Source organism: Montipora foliosa, chromosome 3 (genome assembly GCF_036669935.1).
Source record: "Montipora foliosa isolate CH-2021 chromosome 3, ASM3666993v2, whole genome shotgun sequence".
Lineage (NCBI taxonomy): Eukaryota > Metazoa > Cnidaria > Anthozoa > Scleractinia > Acroporidae > Montipora > Montipora foliosa.
In genome coordinates, this window is record NC_090871.1 from 31,913,393 (window position 1) to 31,918,392 (window position 5,000).

The window sequence follows — 5,000 nt, forward strand, 5'->3', positions numbered from 1 at the left end:
GAGATTTAAAATATTCTTTTTTACTCTCACTAATAAGATTGCCTGTAGTAATTATATTCAAATCAGCTTAAAAAATGTGTACGGTACATCTTCTCTTTTAATTTTCTAGATTTAAGAATTCCTTTAGTGAATCAGGAGATCAAAGGAATCAAGATCATTGCACGCGAGGGATAGAGATTTCATAAAGTACGAGAGGTGTGGACATCAGTGAAAGTAAATGTTTCCCATGCATTTGCCAACAAAAAAAGTCACCAGAAGAATGAAGGAGTGCGTGTTTCAGAAACATAACATCGATCAAACTCTGCAATGATGGAGCATTTATTCCACCAAAAAAAAGCAAATAATAATAATAATAACAAGAACGAACTCGGTGAAAGAATCATTCGAGGTAAAGAAAATGCACTTAACTAGCCTTCTCGAACGAGGCTACCCTGAAAGCTTCGCTGACGATAACTTAGCCGAAATACAGTTCCCAATGCGCGAAATGGCTTTGAAAAAGTAAACATCACACATATAAAGAAAATATTGGCTTGTGTCACCACCTTTAATCCTACTACATGCACCATAAGCAGGCTGGCACCTTATTTCAACCGCAAACACTCCCAGAAAATTTTTTCGGCTTTATTTTACTTACAATTTTACCATTCGTGGATTTTAAGCGGTCCTATTGAAACTGCTTACGATAATTTGTATCAGAAATTTCCAAAACGGTCAGGCAATTTTAAATATTTCCAAGAAATGCCACAAATTGTGAAGCAAAAGCGCGTAGTAGAGAAGTGGAATATATCAGTGGAATATATCAGAATACTTTTCATTACTTTACATTTTTTTCAATATTTCATTACATTACAATTTTCTTCAACAATTTCAATACTTCATAGAATTTGTCCAAGAGTTTTCCACTACAATCAGGCAAATTTAGATATTTCGAACAAATGGAGCAAATTATGGTGTTCTATCCCCGCCAAAATGAATGGTGAGAGACTACAGTTTTCGCTGACGTCATATCGCCGACCGACATCCCATAATTTTTGGTGTATTTGGTCTCGATTTCAGAGAACTCAACATTCAAGATTGCAGGATAAAAGGATCGACATTATATTGGGGAGAACGCACGCAAATGGTACAATATAATCAAACGTCATATTGCAAAGAACGACCGGATTGTTAAAAGAAGATTTCGGATTCTCAACCCGACTGATAAATTGTAATCTCCTGATTGATGTACAGTTGTGAACTGAAATGTTTAATGCTGCGCTCATTCCTGAGTACTCACTTTTACAATTTAAGCTGGCAAGTTCAATGTTGCATGCTTTACAGTCGATTGTTGACTTGTAAAGTTGAAAGTTTCATGGTAAAGTTGAATGTTGAATACGTTGAAAATGACGGTTATCAACTAACAGTTTGATAAAGTTGAATATTGCTTTGCAAAGTTGACTTTTGGCTTGGATGGAACACCATAACAAATTGCTAAGCAAAAGAGCAGGGTTTGGAACGTTACCGACAATATCAAGCCCTCATTTCAAGCCCCCCCCATATCAGGCCAGCCATATCAAGCCCCCGATATCAGGCCCCCCATATAACGTTTGTATAAACGTAACCTTTCCTTGTACTTGTACATGTTCATTGCCGTGACTTTGACATCTTCAGTTCCCACGGCCTGCTCCCGTCTGACCTTGTAGCTCAGTCGGTAGAGCGGCGGAGATCTAACCCGAAGGTCGTGGGTTCAATTCCCACCCTGGTCAGAGTTTTTCTCTGTCCTTGTGTGGGTCCATTTCCATCAGTAGGGCTAACGCTCACATGGTTCATATGGGATAGAAATCTAGCACTTCACATTGCCCTCTTTTCAGTTAACTCTGTTTAAAATATAAGTGCTACACGGCCAACGTTTGTATAAACGTAACCTTTCCTTGTATATGAAGCAATGCCTACTAAGATCTTCAGAGTAAAGCTCTGCCCCACCATATCAGGGCCCGAACTACGATATCAAGCCCCTGATATTAGATTGCCAATATAAAGCCATGACACTCCATATCAGGCCCCGACCTACGATATCAAGCCCCTAACAGGATAGATACCTGTATCATTAACCACAAAGACTTAACCACAAAGACTAGAAGATCACAACACTGGAAATGAGCTGCCCAAGGTCGGAAAATTTCACAAAGTCTGCTTCACCTTGAATTCCCTGTTAAATTTAAACATTGCACAGAAGACAAGAACTGGTTTATTTATTTCCAGACATCCCACATTAAATGCACAATTTTAACATTCGCCTAACTCTACAGATGGTCAAGTGAAATTTTTACCCATCCCCAAACTTTCATTCCAGTACAACCTAAAATCTGGTGGCAGTGACCACACCATTCCTCACTATTGTAAAGATATCCTAAGAACATCATCATCACTTTTGAATAATTCTCTGGTAGCATAAAAAAAAATAAAAAGAAAAAAAAAGAATAATTACTATGGCTAGACTTGATGGAGTTACCATAGATCAAGGAAAGAATTATCCAATGAAGTAATAAACTGGTACTTAACTATTGACTCATTTTAGCATATATTATCAAGTATGCCTTCATGATCACTTGATGTGACTAAGAATAATGTTTTGGTTCCGTTAAATGAGAGTCCTTGAAATTTTTAAGGTAGTGTATCGTAAGAGTGTTTGCACATGAGATAAATGCAGTGAACCAGGTTGGCCTCAGACACAGATACACAAAATAGAGGTGGCGCGACTGGTAGTAAATTTCTGTCGAAGTATGTGTTGAGATAGGATGTTCTTAAAAAGGACGTCCTAAAACTCTACACGATGACTGAAAGAAAATGAGTGAAGTGAAATACTTCCTTCCAGCGCTGCATTCAAGTTGGATAAATCGAAGCCCTCGAGCTTGAGGGATATATTTCGCAACCACGTTGCAGTATTTTCTGCAGGAAGTATTTCCTTCCCAAAAAGGGAATCTGGTCTTTGCTCGGATCTTTTCGCACTTTGAGCATTTGTTGCGATACATTCACTTACATGGAGAAATAAAGCTAAAAATGATTAATGTTAACTTCAGAGGCGTTGCTTCCTCGAGCAAACTTAAAGGACTGCTTACAAAAAGCGAAAGGAAAGAAAAATCCCTGCCGACTAAAATGCCCCTTGCATAATCTTCTTTGAAATTGAAAATGACCACCTTCAACTGGCACAAGCTATTTTAGAACAATTGAAGAAGCGCAGGTTGGTTCGTTTCCCTTTCAGTTTCCAGAGCTTTAATTTGAAAAAAAAAAAAAAAGAAACAAAAAGAAATAAAACGTAATAAAATAAACAACAACAGTAATATTAAAAACAAACGTAGCTTCAGGGTCGAAAAAATATTAGCCTTTGACTGAGTCCCTGCGTTTTTTTAACATGCTGGGCCATATTGAACCAAGTCTTGAGTGCCAGTAAATATCTGAAAAGTGGCTAAATTTGCAGCTTCTCGTTCTTTTACTCGTAGAAGGGGTACAAAATATGGGTAAAGGGTTGTCACTTAGCAAATTTACTATACTTTACTGCCTCGTTTACAACTACATAGAATGTTCAAAAGAATAAAAACTTGCTCATTTGTTTTATTGTCAATTCAAAGTATACACCTTGCTTTGCTCAAAAGCAAAGAGTCATTTCTCACTGTAATGTACTTCACCGTGCACATGTGGCAACCATTGTTTAAAAAGATAAAAATCCAAAGTTCAGTCAAATAGGAAAGGTACTTATTGCCGTAACTCTGCAAAACAAAAACAAAAAAATAATAATAATAATAATAATAATAATAATAATAATAATAATAATAATAAAACAAACTGAAATTTCTGAAAGAGTATCCTAACTATATCTGTACTTTCGATGCTTTTAGACGTAACGGAGAAATGCGCTAGAAAACATATAGTAGACTATGATGACTTGATCTTTAAAAACAACCTAATATGGTTTCTGAAGAAGCCATAAATCAATTGAAATGAGTTTATCAACTGGGTTGAAATGATAAATGGACCACCGCAAAAAAATTTGAACTCTGACATTTCGAACCTTTGGATGCGCATCAGAGACAATCTTTGTTTGGGACCGGCATGCAAGGTTTTCGTTTAAGGCCTGGCCTGGGTCGGACGTTTCGTCCGGTTGTTCACTATATTTCACGTCCGGTATTTTCACGCAATAAATTTGTAGATTTGTTGCTTTCTTTTTTATCCTTTTTGGACTCGGATATCCCTGGAATCCATGGGCTGAAGGAACAAAAGACAATAACGTGCAATTCCTTCAAATTAACAAGTCATAAAGAGGTAAAAGAAATAAGACTGCCGCGATCTTTTTTATTTGTTAGTTTATTACTATCCTTTTCATTTTAGGCGTTTGCTGCCAAATGGTGCTTTCCTATTGTTCAGTGTATTGATATTACACCCATTTTCAGCTAAAGTTAGGCCAATTTCAATGTATTTAAAATTCAGTTCTAAACAAAAGGCATCATCTCCAGGCTCTGGGGAATAAACTCATACGAATCCTTATATTTATTCGCCAGAGCCTCAAGATGATGCCTTTTGTTTGGGACTGAATTTTAATATATCGAAATTGGGGTATTGGCGAAATTCGCGTAAGTTTCTTTAATTCCATCAGAAAGACGTTCAAACAATTAAGTGACTTTTAAAGTCTATTTTCTGTAAAGATGACAGGAATAGCTTTAATATTTCCTGAGGTATCTGTATTTATGTAAAGCAGTGTTGGTTATGCTAATTACTCAATTAATTTAGTTTTCAAGGGATCGCAAATGCTGAACTGGAAAGGGCCTTTTCATTTTAGTGAGAACATACAATTACCGTTCTTTAGAGAGTACTTATAAGTGCAACCCCACATAACCTTTAACATATATATATATATATATATATATATATACACAATAAATATGGTAAACCAAACGATGAGCTCCCAGTAGAAGGATCCAAAAAGGATACAGTGCTTCAATGTGAGTTTTTAGAGAAGTGTACAA

The 5,000-nt window shown here is 36.5% G+C and overlaps 1 protein-coding gene across 1 annotated transcript in view; it reads right to left on the reverse strand.

Moving 5' to 3' along the window:
* Window positions 1-1,836: 1,836 nt before the first annotated feature.
* LOC137997292 (hatching enzyme 1.2-like) overlaps window positions 1,837-5,000 on the reverse strand; it is a 21,406-nt gene continuing 18,242 nt past the window's right edge. Inside the window, exon 11 of the mRNA XM_068843206.1 lies at window positions 1,837-3,746. The gene's annotated coding sequence lies outside the window, so the exon portion shown is untranslated. The remainder of the gene's footprint in view (window positions 3,747-5,000) is intronic.